Consider the following 20,445-nt stretch of genomic DNA (forward strand, 5'->3'; position numbering starts at 1 on the left):
AAAGTTTTTATTGATTTCAGAGAGAAAGGGAGAGGGAGAGATAGAAACATCAATGTTGAGAGAGAATCACCAATTGGCCTCCCCCTGTAACCCCCCCCCCCCCCCCCACACACACACACACACTGGAGATTGAGCCCGCAACCTGGGCATGTGCCTTAACAGGGAATCGAACCGTGACCTCCTGGTTCAGAAGTCCAGTGCTCAAGCACTGAGCTACACTGGCTGGGCTCTGTCATTTTTTCAAATAGGTTTTCAACTTCTTGATCTCTCTCTTCTCCTTCTGGCACCCCAATGATGCAATTGTTGATATGCTTCAAGTTGTCCCAGAGGCTCCTTGCACTTTCCTCATTCTTTTAGATTCATTTTTCTTTTTGCTGTTCTCATTGGGTGTTTTTTGCTTCCTTATATTCCAACTTGCTGATTTGATTCTCAGGTTCATCTACTCTACTGTTGATTCTCTATACAATATTCTTCACTGAAGTTAGTGTATCATTCATTTCTGACTGGTTCTTTTTTATGCTTTTGTAGTTTGCACTAAGTTCATTGAGCATCCTTATAATCAGTGTTTTGAACTCTGCTTTTAGTAGATTGCTTGTCTCCATTTTCTTTAGTTCCTTTTCTGGAGTTTTGTCCTGTTCTTTCATTTGGGACGTGTTTTTTTTGAGTCCTCATTTTAGCAGCCTCCCTGTGTTTGTTTTTGTGTTTTAGGTAGAGTTGGTCCATTTCCTAGGCTTGGTTGAGTTGCCTTATGTAGTAGGTGTTTTGTAGAGTCCAGGGGCACAGCCTTCTTGATCACGAAGCTGAGCGCTCAAGGTGTGTGTGCTCCCCCCCCCCCCGCCCCCCCTCCCACTTGGATGGGCTGTGTACATCCTCTGTTGTAGTTCAGTTTGATTGCTGTTGGCATGTCAATAGGAAGGGATTTATTCCCAGGCCAGTCAGCTGGAAGGAGTGGCTGTGACCAACGAGGATCAGATGTGCAGGGGCCCACCCCACAGAGTAGGACTTACTTCAGCAGGTCTCTGATACCTGCTGAGCCTGCCCCTTGTCTGTTGTTTGTGGGGGTGGTGATGCTACAGGGTGATCTGATATAGTCTACCAGGTGTGCTGGCTCTGTGGCTTTCCAGGAGGTGCAGGCCAAGATCACCACTGCCAGTATTCTGCCCAAGGCCACTGGCATGAACTACAGATCAATGTTTAGATGACTGCTACTTGTGTTGGGCTTGGAGATGCCAAGAAGAGGCCAAGCTGTGAACCAAGGTAGCATGCTGCTAGTGCTGGGCCTAGGACCACTTAGCAAGAGGTATGGGATATACTGAGGCCAGCTGTTGGAGAGATTTTAGGAATGTCTGAAGCCTGAGTTAGGACACGCTATTCATATAGAAAAGCCACTGCAAACAGCTTTGTTGGGGTCCCAGGGAATCACCAGGGCTGGGCAAACAGTGTGGGCCAGGTTGATGGAGATTCAGATATGGCATCTGCCAGTGGCCCTGTGGCTGGGAGGTCTCAGCAAAGGAACAATGACCTCTGCCAGCACTTTTCTCTGGGAAGCCCCCCAGCTCTTGTCCTAAAGCCATACACTTTATTTCCTCTGTATGTCCCTGGATCCTTTCAAGCTGCTGCCCAAGTGCTGGAGATCAGTGGGAGCGTATCTGAGTAAGTCCATGCATGGGGCCTTTAAGTGGAACTGCCTGGGGCTCTAGCAACCTCTGTGTCACCCAGCAATAATCCTCATTGGTTTTTACAGCCTGAAGTTATAGGGACTTCTCTTCCCAGCACTAGAACCCTAGACTGAGGGGTCTGCTGTGGGGCTGGGACCCCTTGCTCCTCACGGGGGAATTCTGCAGCCAAGATATCCCTCCCTGTTAAAAATCAGCATACTTTCAACCGGTGTGGCTTAGTGGTTGATCATCGATTTACGAACCTGAAGGTCATGGTTCAATTCCCTATCTGGGACATGCCTGGGTTTCGGACTCTGTCCTCAGTAGGGGGCATGAAGGAAGTTGATCAATAATTCTCTCTCATCATTGATTTTTTTTCTAATTTAAATTCTTTATTATTGAAAGTATTACATATGTTTCCTTTTCCCCCCATTAACCTCTCCCTGGCTGCTCCCACCCTCTAGCACATGCCCTTGCCCCCCTACTGTCTGTGTCCATTGGTTATGCTTATATGCATGCATACAAGTCCTTTGGTTGATCTCTAATCCTCCTCCCCCCTATGATGTTGCAAATGGTAGGAGTTCTTTCGTTTTTACAGCAGTGTAGTATTCCATTGTGTAGATGTACCACAGTTTTTTAATCCACTCATCTGCTGATGGGCACTTAAGCTGTTTCCAAATCTTAGCTATTGTAAATAGTGCTGCTATGAGCATAGGGGTGCATATATCCTTTCTGATTGGTGTTTCTAGTTTCTTGGGAGATATTCCTAGAAGTGGGATTACTGGGTCAAATGGGAGTTCCATTTTTAATTTTTGAGGACACTCCATACTGTTTTCTCATCATTGATGTGTGTTTTTTTATCATTGATGTTTTTATCTCTCCCTTCCTCTCTCAAATAAATAAAAAATATATTTAAAAACAAGCAAACAAACAAAATGCCACACATTCTGCATCTCCAGCCCTCCTATCAATTTCAGTGTGGTTTCTTCTTTAATTCTCTAGTTGTAGGATTTCCAGTCTGCAAGATATCAGGTGGTTCTGAATGATGATCGTTCTGTATTTTAGTTGTAATTTTGATGTGATTATGGGAAGAGGTGGGTCCTGTAGTTTACCTATGCCACCATCTTGACCCTCTCCTCATTTTTTTAAATACCAATAAGCTTTTAAGGAATAACCTCTCCTCTCTTTCCATTCCCTGATCCATTCCCAGAAGCAACTACTTTGTTTATTTTTATTTTTATTTTTTTTATTAATTGAATCTTTATTGTTCAGATTATTACATTTGTTCCTCTTTTTTCCCCCCATAACTCCCCTCCACCCAGTTCCCACCCCACCCTCCTCCCTCACTCCCCACCCACTGTCCTCATCCATAGGTGCACGATTTTTGTCCAGTCTCTTCCCGCATCCCCCTCACCCTTTCCCCCCCAAGAATAGCCAGTCCACTCCCTTTCTATGCCCCTGATTCTATTATAATCACCAGTTCATTCTGTTCATTAGATTATTCACTTGATTTTCAGATTCACTTGTTGATAGATGTGTATTTGTTGTTCATAATTTGTATCTTTACCTTTTTCTTCTTCTTCCTCTTCTTACAGGATGCCTTTCAGCATTTCATATAATACTGGTTTGGTGGTGATGAACTCCTTTAGCTTTTTCTTATCTGTGAAGCTCTTTATCTGACCTTCAATTCTGAATGATAGCATTGCTGGATAAAGTAATCTTGGTTGTAGATTCTTGGCATTCATCACTTTGAATATTTCTTGCCACTCCCTTCTGGCCTGCAAGGTTTCTGTTGAGAAATCAGCTGACAGTCGTATGGGTACTCCCTTGTAGGTAACTGATTTTCTTTCTCTTGCTGCTTTTAGGATTCTCTCTTTGTCTTTTGCTCTTGGCATTTTAATTATGATGTGTCTTGGTGTGGTCCTCTTTGGATTCCTTTTGTTTGGGGTTCTCTGCGCTTCCTGGACTTGTAAGTCTATTTCTTTTACCAGGTAGGGGAAGTTTTCTGTCATTATTTCTTCAAATAGGTTTTCAATATCTTGCTCTCTCTCTTCTTCTGGCACCCCTATAATTCGGATGTTGGTACGCTTGAAGCTGTCCCAGAGGCTCCTTACACTATCTTCGTATTTTTGGATTCTTTTTTCATTTTGCTTTTCTGGTTGGGTGTTTTTTGCTTCTTCGTCTTTCAAATCGTTGACTTGATTCTTGCAATCCTCTAGTCTACTGTTGGGAGTCTGTATAATATTCTTTATTTCAGTCCGTGTATGCTTAATTTCTAGTTGGTCCTTTATCACAACGTCGAGGGTCTCATTAGATTTCTTGTAGATCTCATTAAGTTTATCGGCAGTTTCTAGAAAATTCTTGAAAAACCTTAAAAGTGTGGTTTTGAACTCTATATCCAGTAGTTTGCTTTCCTCCATTTCTGTCATTTGTGTCCTTTTTCTTTGTCTCCGCATTTTTTACGCTTCCCTTTGTTGATAAAGTGGTTTTCTGTGCTAAGTGTCCTCTAGGGCCCGTGGTTCAGCCTCCCCAATTACCTGAGGAGGACACTCTTGGTGCACCCCCTTGTGGTCTTTGTGCACAGTCTTGTTGTAGTTACAGAAGCAACTACTTTGAATGCTTTTTAAAAGCTTGATATTTTTCCCAGCCAGCATGGCACAGTGGTTGAACATCCACCTATGAACTAGGAGGTCACAGTTCGATTCCCAGTCAGGGCACATGCCTAGGTTGCAGACTCCATCCCCAGTGAGGCAGCCAATCAATGATTCTCTCTTATTATTGATGTTTCTATCTCTCTCTCCTTCTCCCTTCCTCTCTTAAATCAATAAAAAAATATTTTTTAAAAAAGCTTGATATTTTATTTTTAAAAGTTTTTTACTTTTGTTGTTAATCCTCACCCTAGGATATTTTCCATTGGTTTTTGAGAGAGAGTAGAAAGGAGGGGGAGAGACAGAGAGAACGAAAACATCAATGTGAGAGAGACACATTGATTGTTTGCCTCCTGCACTTGCCCTGATCAGGGCTGGGGATCGAGCTTGTAACCAAGGTACATGCCCTTGACCAAAATCCAATCTAGGACCCTTCAGTCCACAGGCTGACGCTCTATCCACTGAGCCAAATGGGCTAGGGCAAGAGCTTGATATTTTAAATGATTGCCTTTGGTACAGGTACAGATCTGTTAAGTACATGTAAATAAAAAGAAATACATGTGTCTTTAGAGATTTTATATTTAATAAGACATAGGTTAGAATTACATTATTATTATTATTTTTTTTAAGTATACTTTTATTGATTTCAGAGAGGAAGGGAGTGTGAGAGAGAGGTAGAAACATCAATGATGAGAATCATTGATTGGTTGCCTCAACCTGGGCATGTGCCCTTGACCGGAATTGAACCCGGGACCCTGCAGTCCACGGGCCGATGCTCTATCCACTGAGCCAAATTGGCTAGGGCTACATAATTATTTTTAAATTTATAATACAGTTTAGTTGCTTGGATTGCCTTTTTTCAATGCTATTAGATTTAAACATTGAATTCTTATATTTGATAGTTTTTGTACAATTCTTTGTATTGGGAAGTTGTATATATACTTCTTTATTTTTAAGTCTTTATTGTTGAGACTATTACAGGTATCCTCCTTATTTCCCCCATTGCCCGCCTCCACCTAGTTCCCACCCTGCCCCAGGCCTTCACCACCCTACTGTCTGTGTCCATAGGTAAGATCCTTGGTTAACATCTTCCCTCCCCCACCACCTCCTTCCCCCATCCCTCTGAGATTCGTCAGTCTGTTCCATGCTTCCATGCCACTAATTCTATTTTATTTACCAGTTTATTTTGTTCATTAGATTTCTTTTAAATATATATTTTTTGATTTCAGAGAGGAAGGGAGAAGGAGTGAGAGATAGAAACATCAATGATGAAAGAAAATCATTGACTAGCTGCCTCTTGCAGGCGTCACACTGGGGATTGAGCCCGTAACCCGGGCATGTGCCCTGATCAGGAATCGAACCGTGACCTCCTTCTTGTTCCTTTATTTTGATTTTTAAGATTCAATTGTTGATAGTATTTATTGTCATTTTATTTTTCATATTTTTTTATCTCTTCTTCTTCTTCCTCTTCCTCTTCCTCTTCTTCTTCTTCCTCTTCTTCTTCCTCTTCCTGTTCTTCTTCTTCTTATTCCTCTTCCTAAAGAATACCCTTCAACATTTCATGTAATATTGTTGTGGTGGCGATGAACTCCATTAGCTTTTTCTCGTTTGTCAAGCTCTTTATCTGACCCTCATTCTAAATGATAGCTTTGCTGGGTAGAGTAATCTTGGTTGTAGGTCCTTTCTATTCATCACTTTTAATATTTCTTGCCATTCCCTTCTGACCTGCAAAGTTTCTGTTGAAAAATCAGCTGACATTCCTATGGGAGCACCCTTGTAGGTAATTAACTGCTTTTCTCTTGCTGCTTTTTTTTTTTAAAATATATTTTATTGATTTTTTACAGAGAGGAATGGAGAGAGAGAGAGAGTTAGAAACATCAATGAGAGAGAAACATCGATCAGCTGCCTCCTGCACATCTCCTACTGAGGATATGCCTGCAACCAAGGTACATGCCTTTGACTGGAATCGAACCTGGGACCTTTCAGTCCGCAGACTGACGCTCTATCCACTGAGCCAAACCGGTTTCGGCTTCTCTTGCTGCTTTTAAGATTCTCTTTTTGTCTTTAACCCTGGGCATTTTGATTATGATGTGTCTTGGTGTGGGCCTCTTTGGGTTTCTCTTGTTTTGGACTCTGCACTTCCTGGACTTGTAAGTCTATTTCTTTCACCAGGTAGGGCAAGTTTTCTGTCATTATTTCTTCAAATGGGTTTTCAGTATTTTGCTCTCTCTCTTCTCCTTCTGGCACCCTCATAATGCAAATGTTGGTAGGTTTATAGTTGTCTCAGAGGCTCCTTACACTATCTTCATATTTTTGGATTCTCTTTTCTTTTTGCTCTTCTGATTGGGTGTTTTTTTGTTTCTTCATATTCCAAATCATTGATTTGATTCTTGAAATCCTCTACTCTACTGTTGAAACCCTGTAAATTATTCTTTATTTCAGTTAGTTTATACTTAATTTCTGACTGGTCCTTTTTCATGTCTTTGACATTCTCACTGAGATCCTTGACAGTCTCATGAAGATCCTTGAGTAACCTTGTAACCACCGTTTTGAACTCTATCTAATAGTTTTCTTGCTTTCATTTGTGACATATTTCTTTGTCTCTACATTTTGGCTGTTTTAGGTAGAGTTGCTATGTCTCCTGGAATTGGTAGAGTGGCCTTGTGTAGTGCGTGTCCCGTAGGGCCCAGTGGCTCAGCCTCTCCAGTTACCTGAGCTGGGCACTCTAGGTGTGACTCTTTATGGGCCGTGTGCACAGTCTTGTAGTTGAGTCTTGATTGATGTTGACATCACTGGGAGGAGTTGACCTCCAGGCCAATTGGCTGTGAGGACCAGCTGCAACTACAGTGGGAGAGCTGCTGTGCAGGAAATACCCCTATGGAGCAGGATTTGCTTTAGTGCTTACTGAGCCTGCCCCTTGAGTATGTTGCTTGTGGACGTGTAGAGTTGTAATCTGGTATGGTCTCAAGCAGTCCACTGGGTCCACTGACTATAGGGCCTCCAGGGGGATGCAAAGTTAGCCACTGCATGGGGCCACCCTGCAGGAGCTATTTGTATTGGGCTTGGAGGTGCCCAGGGGAGGCCCAGCTGTGAAGTAAGGCAGGCTGGTGCTAGTGCTGGGTCTTGGGCCTTTTATTGATTGGTTTGGGGCACACTGTCATCAGCTTCAGCTTGTTTGAGAGATTTTAGCAAAGTCTGAAGCCTGAGCCAGGACAGGCCATTCATATGGAAAAGTCACTGCAAACAGGTTTGGTGAGGCTGCAAATTGGATGGGGCTGGTCTCAGGGAATCCCCACGGCAGAGCAAACAGTGTGCTCCTTGCTGCTGGAGACTCAGATATTGCTTCCAGTTAGCCCTTCGACAGGGGAGATCCTAACACAGGAATAATGACCCCTGCGATCACTCCTGTCTGGGAGAAAGCCACCCTGAGTTCCTGCCCTGATGCCAAACAGTCCAGTTCCTACCTGTATGTGTTTGGATTCCTCAGAGCCACCACCCACCTGACGCTGGAGCTCAGAGGAAGTAGGAACTTGTAAGTTCCTGCACTGGCCTTTAAAAGGAACACCTGAGTCTCCGGTAGCCTCCATGTCACTCAACCCCAATCCCCGCTGGTTTTTACAGCCCATATTTACAGAGACTTCTCTTCCCAGCTCTGGAACCTGGGCTGGGAGGTCTGGTGAGGGGCTGGTACCCCTTGCTCCTCACGGGTGGTTTCCACAGAGACGATCTCCCTCCCCATTAAAAAAAACAGCACACATGGGTGCCAGACCAGCCCCTCCATTCCTCTGCCCCTCCTACCAGTCTCAATTGTTTCTTTTCTTCTTTAGTTGTATGACTTCCATTCAGTCAGCTTTCAGATGATTTTGAATGATGGTTGTTCAGTATTTTAGTTGTAATTTTGATGTGGTTATGGCAGGCGGCGAGTACTTATGCCACCATCTTTGGTTCTCCTTCTTTAAATAGTTTGCCAAACGAACGTTAAAATAGTTACTAGAGACTGAATCATTTTACTTCATTAAGATGTAATATCATCATCTTAAATATTCTCATCCAAAGATTTCTATTGCATCCTCTGTCATTCTGGTTCAAGAAAGGGTAGTGTTGAGCATTTAGAAATGATGAAATGTAGTGGCCATTCTAGCAGGTAGGAGCAATGAAAGAAGGTGTCCTAACAACGCTAATTTACAAGTTTATATATAACTAACGAGTGTTATATTTTTACATATTGAATCATTTTAAGTACCCCATGTTAGGTTGTTATTCTAAAAACAAAATTACATCAAAATGACTTTTAAAACTCATTAAAGAAAATGTGATACCAAATATCTAATTTATTATTTTACCAGACTCACACAGCAATTATTTTACTTTCTATTGTTTTCTAGTCTTTATTAATATACATAGTTTGTACATAGTGGTAATCAATTATTTGTGATTTTTTTCACTCAGTTTTATCTTTTTAAAATTTTTTTATTTTTAAATATATTTTTATTGATTTCAGAGAGGAAGGGAGAGGGAGAGAGAGATAGAAACATCAATGATGAGAGAGAATCATTGATTGGCTGCCTCCTGCATGCCCCCCACTGGGGATCAAGCCCGCAACCTGGGCATGTGCCCTTGACTAGAATTGAACCTGGGACCCTTTAGTCCACAGGCTGAAGCCCTGAGCCAAAACGGCTAGGGCTCACTCAGTTTTAAAATGTTTCTATGTTCACGTTCTTTATTGTATGTCTAAATGTCTTCAGGTTTTTTTTTAAATTGATTAAGGTATTACATATGTGTCCTTGTCCCCCCATTGTGTCTTCAGGTTTTTAAAAAATATGTCTGTATTGATTTTGAGAGAGAGAGAGAAGGAGGGAGAGGGAGAGAAACATTGATGTGAGAGTGAATCTTCGATCAGCTGCCTCTTGCATGCCCCTCCTGGGAACTTGGGCATATGTCCTGAAAGGGAATCGAACCAGCAACCCTTTAAGTACATAGGTTGATGTCCAACCAACTGAGACACACAGGCCAGGGTCTTTCTCTTTCTTTAATATCCTAAGTCATTAGTACTCATGAGATTTTTGGTTTAACATAAAAGCTTAGTTCACTTTTACTGGTAGTGAAGCTTAAATTGAAATGGTCAATTAAAGAGGGAATCAGACACAAAGAGGATATTATAAGAAATTTTATTTAAAGTGTTAATAGCCCTAACTGGTTTGGCTCAGTGGATAGAGCGTTGGCCTGCAGACTGAAAGGTCCCAGGTTCGATTCCAGTCAAGGGCATGTAATTTGGTTGCAGGCACATCCCCAGTAGGGAGTGTGCAGGAGGCAGCTGAATCGATATTTCTCTCTCATCGATGTTTCTAACTCTCTACCCCTCTCCCTTCCTTTCTGTAAAAAATCAATAAAATATATTAAAAAAAATAAAGTGTTAATAAATATACGTTTATTTAGCAATTCTAATGTAGGGCCAAGGCTTTTTTTAAAATATGGGTCTGTTGTTTATAGTTTCCAATTTATGTTTATTTAAAGTACAGTAGCACATAAACACACTTATAAAATCATCTGATTAAAGAGTCATTATAGATTTTCATGATTTCCCCCCATTTTTCTACAGTTGTTTCTCTCATATCCAATCTGAAATGTTTTTTTTTGTGTTTTTTTTTGGTAATTCTCACTTGAGAGTGTTTTTTAAATTTATTTATTTTACGTACATTTTTATTGATTTCATAGAGGAAGGGAGAGGGATAGAATGATAGAAACATCAATGATGAGAGAGAATCATCGATTGGCTGCCTCCTGCATGCCCCCTACTGGGGATTGAGCCCACAACTCGGGCATGTGCCCTCAACTGGAATTGAACCTGGGACCCTTCAGACCACAGACCGACACTCTGTCTACTGAGCAAACCAGCTAGGGCTTAATTTTTAATTTTTAGAGAAGATGGAAGGGAGGGAGGGGAGGAGAGAAAGACAGAGACAGAGACAGAGACATTAATGTGAGAGAGACACATTGGTTGGTTGCCTCCCGCATGCACCCCTATCCAGGTACATGCCCTTGACCGGGATTTGAACCTACAATCCTTCAGTGTGTCGGCCAATGCCCTGACCACTGAGCAACACCAGCCAGAGCTGAAAGGGTTGATTTTTGATTTTTGTAATCCTCACCAGAGGATACTTTCTTCATTGGTTTCTAGAGAGAGTAGAAGGGAGGGAGGAGGGGTTGGGGAGAAAGAGGGAGAGTAACATTGATACCAGAGAGACACATCAACTGGCTCTCTCCCGCATGTGCTCCCACCGGTTAGGGAAACTGCAACCAAAGTTTGTGCTCTTGACTGGGAATTGAACCTGTGACCCTTTGGTCCACAGGCCGACGCTCTAACCATTGAGAAAACGAGCCACGATGAAATGATATTTGAAGAAGTAACTTCCCAAAATGTTGAATTTAGTTTTCATAGAAATATCAAGTTTTTTTGTACAATCATATTTCAATGATATCTATGATTTTATTTTATTTAATTAAAAATTTTTTTACTTATTGATTTTAGAGAGAGAGAGAGAATGGGTGGGAGAAAGAAAGAGAGAGAAATATCGATTTATTGTTCCACTTATTTGTGTATTCATTGGTGTATTCTTGTATGTGCCCTACTTGAGATTTACCCTACAACCTTGGTATATTGGGACGATGCTCTGACTACTGGACTACCCAACCATGGCTGATGTCTGTCTGTCCGACCGTTAGCTATGTTGCACACTGACCACCAGGGGGCAGATGCTCAATGTAGGAGCTGCCATGACGTGCACTGGCCATTTAAAAAGAAATGGCATCGCGGACCTACTGCCAACAAACCAACACTTGGCTTCCCCCAAGTGGGACACAGGCCCCGCCACCACCTCGGAGCAATAGCCTACCAAATTGCAGCCAACGCTGCCAAGACCCCATGGCGCAAAATGTGGCCCACAACTCAGCCCAGCCCAGCCCGGAAAAGGTCACTGTGGGCGCTGGGTAATGTCACGTAGCAACGCCCGGCTTCCTCTCCCTAGCGACTAACCTCCTTGGAGTTTCTTCAGCCCAGGAACATGACTTGCTTTATAGCCAGGTGCAAACATTTTACACTTTAACCAAATGTCTGTGAACCATTTTCCCGTGCCTCATCTCATTTGATCCTCACAGAAGTCCTGGAGTAGGTAGATAGGAGACTCGGTAGAATCCTATTTTCTTTTCATTAGCCAGAAAATGGAGATTTAGAAAGTTTAGAAACTTGACCCGACTGAAAAGAAGTAAAAAATGGTGGACCTTGAAAATGACTTCAGGTTTTCTCACTGCGCAGAATATAGTCAAACACTGCTGCAGTTAAATATTTTACCCTTTGTTCTCCCTGCATGATCTACAATAATAACCTGCTTCATGTTGATATTTACTGCTGTGTTGCTGACAATTATCAGAAAGAGAAGTTGGGGTACTTCACTGGGCTGGGAAAAGTTTAGCTAAATCAGAAAGCAGGTCTAATTAAGCAAGTTTATATCTATATATATAAGGACCCAGGGTCCGTAACAACTGAAGACTCGACCTAACACCGGAAGTCAGTGCTGAGTTGCTATGGCAACCCAGAGTGGCAGTCAATGAACCCAGAGTGCTGGGGCAGCGACCCAGCACTGACTGCCAAGGGGGCTGCGGATTAGGCCCGGAGAGAGGCTTGCAGAGAGAGAGGCAGGGTCTGATCTGCAGCCTCAGTGGCAGCTGTTGATCAAACATTGCCTCTCTCTTTCTCTCTGTGCTTCACCAGCAGCTGCACCTGTTTCTGGGCCTCCACGGGGCTGCTGATCAGTCCCGCCTCTTTGATCAGGCCCAGAGATAGGCCTGGAGATGCTGACTGGCATAGAAACCGACCAATCAGAACCAAATCTGGGTGAAGTGCCAGGAGCCAATGGCTGCCTAGGAGGTGGAGCTTTTGATGCTGACTGGCATAGAAACCGACCAATCAGAACCTAATCTGGGTGAAGTTTGAGCGGCCAATGGCTGCCTAGGAGGAGGAGCTTTTGACGCTGACTGGCATAGAAACCGACCAATCAGAACCTAATCTGGATGAACTATGAAGGCAGAACCTAAGGTGGGGGCTGATGAGGGATTTTAAGGGCAACAGCTGTTTGGTGTAAGGTTTAAGAAAGCGGTTCAGTATTTTAATAACCGCTTTGGCAGTATAGTGCATATGGCTGGCTATCAGTCCAGATATGGAGATTATGTGTTCTTGTCTGCCAAGAGCATCTCCTCCTGCTGAAAAAGGCTCCCCCCCATTTAAGCAATCCTATCCTATATAATCTATCTATACTAATAAAAGGGTAATATGCGAATTAGACCTGGTCAACCGGCCATTTTCCGGACGTCTGACTTCCTTCCGGACAAAGCCATGGTGGTGGGGGCCGAGGCAGAGGCAGGTAGGGATGATCAGGCCTGCAGGGGAGGGCAGTTGGGGGCAAGATCAGGCCAGTAGGGGGTTAGGGGCAATCAGGCCGGCAGGGGAGGGCCATTGGGGGCAAACAGGCCGGTAGGGGAGGGCAGTTAGGGGCGATCAGGCAGCCAGAGGCAGTTAAGGGTGAGATCAGGCTGGCAGGGGAGGGCAGTTAGGGGCGATCAGGCAGGCAGAGGCAGTTAGGGGCGAGATCAGGCTGGCAGGGGAGGGCATTTGGGGGTGAGATCAGGCCGGCAGGGGAGGGCTGTTGGGGGCAAGACCAGGCCGGCAGGTGAGGGCAGTTGGGGGCAACCAGGCCTGCAGGAAGGGCAGTTGGGAGTGAGATCAGGCCGGCAGGGGAGGGCAGTTAGGGGCAATCAGGCAGGCAGAGGCAGTTAGGGACAATCAGGCAGGCAGGCAGAGAGGTTAGGGGCGATCAGGCAGGCAGGCAGAGATGTTGGGGGTGATCAGGCAGGCAGGCAGAGGTAGGGGTGATCAGGCAGGCAGACAGGCAGGCAGGTGAGCTGTTAGAAGCCAGTGGTCCCAGATTGTGAGAATGATGTCCAACTGTCGGTTTAGGCCTGATCCCAGTCGGACATTTCCCAAGGGGTCCACGATTAGAGAGGGTGCAGGCTGGGCTGAGGCAATCCCCCCCCCCCCATGCACAAATTTTGTGCACCGGGCCACTAGATACACACACACACACACACACACACACACACACACACATATAAAGCTCTCGCTGGCGCCAATCGCACACGTGTGTTTCCATCTGTCATTGTGGATTGTGAATTTGGTTGACACTTCTATTATAGAGAAAGGGCGAATAGCGATATTAAAATATTTCTTCTAATTAATTTGTTTTCAATGTGCAGAAATCCATGCACTGGTCCTCTAGTTGCATAATAAACGTAATACTTTGCCATCTAATTTGATAACAAAATAATCTATACTCCATTGTGCCTTAAAAACAGCATATTTTAGACATAGCTGGTTTGCCTCAGTGGATAGAGAATCGTCCTGCAGACTGAAGGGTCCCAGGTTTGATTCCTGGTCAGGGCACATACCCAGGTTGTGGGCTTGATCCCCAGTAGGGGGTGTGCTGGAGGCAGCCAATCAATGATTCTCTCTCATCATTGATGTTTCTATCTCCCTCTCCCTCTCCCTCTCCCTTCCTCTATGAAATCAATAACAATATATTTAAAAAACAAACAAGCAAAAACAGGATATTTTAAAGTTCACTTTTCTCTTTTTAAAAAAATAGATATTTTATTGATTTCAGAGAAAGGGAGAGAGAGAGAGATAGAAACATAAGTGATCAGAGAGAATCATTGATTGGCTGCCTCCTGTATGCCCCACACTGGGTGTTGAACCCACAACTTGGGCATATGCCATGACCAGGAATCAAACTGTGACCTCCTGGATCATATGTTGATGCTCAACCATTGAGTCATGCTGGCTGGACCACTTTTCTCTTCTTATTTGACACAATGGGCATGCACAGATAAGATAAAAGTTGTGGTATGGCAGCACACATGGCAGTTGAAAAGCTGTGTAGTTATAATTGTGTCACTGCTATATATAGTGCTGATCAGCCATGAGATCATCTGGTCATCCCTGCCATTGTATCACAAAACTAGCATAAATAATACATGAATCAATGAGTATGACTATACTCCAATTAAATTTTATTTACTGGTACTAAATTTCCTAAAAGTTTTATATGTCATCAAATACTAATCTTTTTATTTTTTTCAACCATTTAAAAATGTAAAAATCATTCTTAGCTTGTAGGCTGTATAAGAAGATGCAAAGTTTGCTGAGACCTGACATATTAGGTGCAAGAAACACTATTTTTCTTATTATCATTAAGAAGGTCATTACATTTATGAACAAAACTAAATGCTTTTTTACAACATAAAACCAAATCTGTCACTTACATTCTTTAATCAAATTCCTTTTTTTCCTTAAGTATGTTTTTATTGATTTCAGAGAGATAAAGGTAGAGGGAGAGAGAGAAACATTGATTAGAAATGTTGCTTGGTTGCCTCCTGCACGCCCCCTACTGGGGATTGAGCCTGCAACCCAGGCATGTGCCCTGACCAGGAATTGAACTAGTCATTCTGGTGCAGGAGTTGATGCTCAATTAACTGAGCCACATTGGCCAGGCTCATATTTTAATAAATTTTTTATTAAAATATTTATTTGTTATCTTCCACCTTTTAATGAATTAACTAATTAAAATCATCTCTTATTTTTCAATTACAGTTGGCACACAATATTATATTACTTTCAGGTATACACCCCAGTGATTAGACATTATATAACTTACTAAGTGATCATCCCATTAAAACTCATACTCAGGCCGTAACTGGTTTGGCTCAGTGGATAGAGCGTCGGCCTGCGGACTGAAAGGTCCCTGGTTCGATTCCGGTCAAGGGCATGTACCTTGGTTGTGGGCACATCCCCAGTAGTGGTTGTGCAGGAGGCGGCTGATGGATGTTTCTCTCTCATCCATGTTTCTAACTCTCTATCCCCTTCTCTTCCTCTCTGTAAAAAATCAATAAAATATATTAGAAAAAAACACAAAACTCATACTCAGCTGACACCATACATAGTTATTAGAATGTTATTGACTAGATTCCCTATGCTGTACTTTACATCCGGGTAACTGTTTTGTTACTGCTGATTTGTACTTCTTAATCCCTGTATCTTTTTCACCCAACCTCCTAACTCCCCTCCTACCTGGTAACCATCAAAATGTTCTCTGTATCTATGAGTCTGTTTCTGTTCTGTTTGTTTTTGTTTTTAAAACTCAATTGTTGATAGATATGTATTTATTGCCATGTTATTGTCCATATTTTTTATCATTTTTTTTCTTCTTAAAGAAGACCCTTTACCATTTCACGTAAATTTTCTGTTTTGGGAAGTTTTTTATTTCTCTTTCAGTTTTAAATGATAGCTTTGTTGGGTAAAGTAGTCTTGGTTGTAGGTCTTTGCTTTACATCACTGAATATTTCATGCCAATCCCTTCTGGCCTGAAATCAGCTGACCAGTTTTATGAGAAGGAGAAGATAGAGAGCAAGGTATTGAGAACCTATTTGAAGAAATAATGACTGAAAACTTTCCTAATTTGGTGAAGGAAAAAGACACATAAGTCCAGGAGGCGGAGATTCCCAAACATGATGGAGCCAAAGAAGCCCACACCAAGGCACATCATAATTAAAATGGCAAAGATTAAAGACAAAGAAACAATTTTAAAAGCTGGAAGAGAAAGGCAGGTTAGTTACCTACAAGGGAGTGCCCATACGACTGCCCGCTGATTTAACAGAAACTGTAGACCAGAAGGGTAACATAAAATATTCAAAGTGATGAAAAGCAAGGACCAACAACCAAGACTACTTAACCCAGCAAAGTTTTTCATTTAAAATTGAAGGAGAAATAAAGAGGTTCCCAGCACAAGTTAAAGGAGTTTGTTACCACCAAGCCAGTATTACAAGAAATGTTGAAGGGCCTCCTTTAAGAAGAAGGAGGAGTCCTAGCTGGTTTGGCTCAGTGGATAGAGCGTCAGCCTGGAGACCGAAGGGTCCCAGGTTCGATTCCGGTCAAGGGCACGCACCTCTGTTGCAGGCTTCTCTGTCCAGGCCCTGGTTGGGCCACATGTAGTAGGCAACCAATCGATGTGTTTCTCTCACATTGATATTTATCTCTGTCTTTCCCTCTCCTACTCTTTCTAAAAATCAATGGAATATCTTTGAGTGAGGATTAAGAAAAGAAAAAAGAAGAAGGAGGAGATGAGCCCTGCTTGGTATGGCTCTGTACACTGGTTCAATTCCTTGTCAGGGCACATGCCTGGGTTGCGGGTTCATCCCCACAAGGGGTGTGGAGGGAGACAAGCGATTGATGATGTTACTTTCTCACATTGATGTTTCTCTCTCTCCCTTGCCTTTCTTTTCTAAAGTCAATAAAAATATAAAGCAAAAGAAGTGGGAGTGGGCAGAGGGGAAGAAGGGTTACAACACAGGAACATAGTGAAAGGAATAAAATGGCAGTGAATATGTGCCTATCAGTAATCATGTTAACTGTAAATGACTTATATGCTGCTATCAAAAGACAACAAAAACTAAAGGAGTTTGTTACCAACAAATCAGCATTACAAGAAATGTTGAAGGGCCTGCTTGAAGAAGGAGGAAGAGGTGGAAGGGGAGGGAGCAGGGAGGAGGAGGAGGGGGAGTGGAAGGAAGAGGAGAGAGGAGAGGAGGAGGACAACTGCAACACAGAGGCATTGTGAAAAGAATAAAATGGCAATAATTACCTGTCAATAATCATTTTAAATGTAAATGCCTCAAATGCTGTAATCAAGAGACAGAGGATAGCTGAATAGATAGGAAGACAAGATCCATGTATATGCTGTCTATTAGAGACCCATCTCAGAATGAAAGATACACACAGACTCAAAGTAAAGGGATGGAAAAATATATTTCATGCAAATGAAAAGGAAAAAAAAAGCTGCTCTGGCTGTTTTGGCTAAGTGTTTGATTCTGGACAAGGCCACGTGCCTTGGTGGCAGTGTGAGAGGCAACCAGTTGATGTCTCTCTCACATTGATGTTTCTTTCTCTCTGTCTCTCCCACTCCACTCTCTAAAAATCAATGGTAGAATATCCTCAGGTGAGGATTAACAACAAAAAAAATGCTGGTGTAGCAACACTTATAGCTAATAAAATATATTTTAAAACCAATGTTATAGTAAGAAATGAAGGACACTAATGATCAAGGGAACAATCCAACAAGAGTTTATAGTACAACAGATGAGCAACTATGTATGTAAAACAAATCTTGATGGACATAAAGGGAGAGATTGACAATAATGCAGTTATAGTAGGGGATTTTAACACCCCATTGACATCACTTGATAGATCTTTCAGACAGAAAATCAACAAGGAGATGCGGCCTTAAATGATACACTAGATCCAACCCAAAGCAGCAAAACCTACTTGGAACATTTTCTAGGGTAGATCACAATACAAGTTTCAGTAAATTTAAAAAGATTGAAATATCAAGCATCTTATCTGACCATAATGGTATGAAACCAGAAATCAATCACAAGAAGAAAACTTAACACACAGCGACATAAAGGCTGAAGAACATGTCACTAAACAATGAATGAGTTAACAATGATGTTAATGAAGAGATCAAAGGATATTTTGAAAGAAATGAAAGAGTACACAACCCAAAATCTATGGGACAAGGGAAAGCAATCCTAAAATGGAAATTATTTCTAGGATCACAGTGGCATGAAACTAGAAATCAACTACAATAAAAAAAAAAGTCAAGCCCTAACTGGTTTGGCTCAGTGGATAGAGCGTCGGCCTGCGGACTGAAGGGTCCCAGGTTCGATTCCAGTCAAGGGCATGTACTTTGGTTGCGGGCACATCCCCAGTGGGCGGTGTGCAGGAGGCAGCTGATCGATGTTTCTAACTCTCTATCCTTTTCCCTTCCTCTCTGTAAAAAAATTTATAAGATATATTTTTTAAAAAAGTCAAAAACAGTCAAACACGTGGAGGCTTAATAGCATGATATACATATAGATATAGATATAGATATAGATATATAGATATAGATATAGATAGATAGATATCCTATATAATAAAAGCCTAATATGCAAATAGACTGAATGGCTAAACGACCAGTTGCTATTATACGCACTGACAACCAGAGGGCAGATGCTCAATGCAGGACCTGGCCCCTGGTGGTCAGTGCTCCAAAAGTCAGGCTCACGGCTGGCGAGTGCAGTGGTGGTGGCGGGAGCCTCTCCCGCCTCCGCAGCAGCGCTAAGGATGTCTGACTGCCGGCTTAGGCCTAAGCCATCAGTCGACATCCCCCGAGAGCTCCCGAACTGCAAGAGGGAGCAAGCCAGGCTGAGGGATCTCGAGTGCACGAATTTCGTGCACCAGCCTCTAGTGTATGTGTGTGTGTGTGTGTGTATGCATATGTATATACTGGAGGCCCGGTGCATGAAATTCATGCACGGGTTTAGGCCTAGCCGGCGATCGAAGCATGAGCGTCTGGCATGGAAAGGGCAGGTCCCAGCTGTCCTCTGGGCCCTGGGCAGCACCTGGGCCCCTGGGCCTCCACGCGCCCCCCTCCACCTGAGTCATGGCACCCAAGTTCCCACACGGAGATGCAGTGAGCGTGTCTGGATGCTGCAGGCCGGGGTGCAGTATGGGTCTCTGGGCCACCCAGCAGTGCTGCATGGAAGCCAGGCGGGGGCAGCTCGCTCTCTCCCGGCTGGCCTCGCAGACTGGCTCCTGCGTGAACCCACAGGAAGCCTGACTGGCACCTGCAGTCCCGGCAGCTGCGGCCTGGGTCACCCGGAAGAGTCTTCAGAGGGAGTGAGAGCGAGCTTGGTGTATACCCCACATCCTCACCGCACTTCCATCCCCGTCACCCCCGCCCCCAGGTAGCTGATGAGAGGTTGCAGTCCACCTGCCCGGCACTGCAGGAGGTTGGTCACCGCCACCCACCCCCAGTTCTCCATCCTAGCCCTGGTCCCGGCCCCGATCAGGCGATCAGAGTCTGTTGGCTGCTGGTCACTGTCTGTGGGGCGATTGGTTGGGGGAGGCCCCTGCCCAGCTCCCTTAGTGCCTGGGAGCCGGGTGGCGGGCCCGCCCCCGCTGTCGCCTCTAGTCACCATCTGTCGGGCAATCGGCAGGGAGATCGGGCCTCTGCTCTCACCCGCCTTGGCCTGGTGCTGCCTGCTTACCTGCTCCACCATCCTGCCGTGGTCCTGCTCTTGTTGCGGCCCATTGGGGCCGGCAGTGCCTCCACTGCTGCCAGCGCGGCATGGCTGATGCCCGCCATGTTCTGTACCACCCCCTGGTGGTCAGCACACATCATAGCGAGCGATCGAACTTCTGGTTGAGGGGACAATTTGCATATTAGGCTTTGATTATATAGGAGGATTTTTTTTTTCTTTTAGTAAGAAAAGGTTTATTGATTGAGAAGGTGCCAATAAAGAAAATGGGAGACCTAATGGTGTCTCAAATCCCTCTTGCTCACTGGACCAGGCCAAGTATTTATAAGGATTTATAAGAATTTAGGGGAAGTGCTGGCAGGCACGTTCTAAGTGGAGGACATTGGAACTTGGCCACTTATGGTAAAGGGGCATCAGCAATGGATCTTTCTGGACAACGGGTCATGGCTTCTGCAAGGGTTCTGGCATTCAAGTTTCTGTCATATCTTGTTCCTTTGTTTCAATGGGGGTTAGGGGGAGGTTGAGACTTTGGTTCTGGGTACAGCTGGAGGTCAAAGTTCTCTCCAGTGCACATTTTTCTGCTGCATGACTTGTGGTTTTGGTCTGTTGTCTCATTAAGTCTTCTATAGCATAATGATTCATAATTCTGCAGTATTCCACTTTGTGAATATAGCACTGCTATGGGATTGCCTGAGCTCAGACAGCGTTCACATAATAAAGTGAATGGGTTGCCAATGAGATCATGGCAGAAGTAAATTACTTGGAAACAAATGAAAATAAACACAAAACAACCCAAAATCTATGGGACACAGTGAAAGAGTCCCGAGAAGAAAGTCCATAGTATTACATGAAGAAAAAAAAGAAAAGTTCTGATAAACTGTTTAACACTACAACATAAAAGAATCAGAAAGAGAACAGCAAGAAAAGACCAAAGACACTAGAAAGAAGGACAT

At 43.5% G+C, this 20,445-nt stretch overlaps 1 protein-coding gene across 6 annotated transcripts in view; it reads left to right on the forward strand.

Moving 5' to 3' along the window:
• Positions 1-20,445, forward strand: part of BCL2L13 (BCL2 like 13) — a 142,587-nt gene that overhangs the window by 25,794 nt on the left and 96,348 nt on the right. The window lies entirely within an intron of this gene.

This window comes from Myotis lucifugus, unplaced genomic scaffold (genome assembly GCF_000147115.1).
Source record: "Myotis lucifugus unplaced genomic scaffold, Myoluc2.0 scaffold_19, whole genome shotgun sequence".
NCBI lineage: Eukaryota > Metazoa > Chordata > Mammalia > Chiroptera > Vespertilionidae > Myotis > Myotis lucifugus.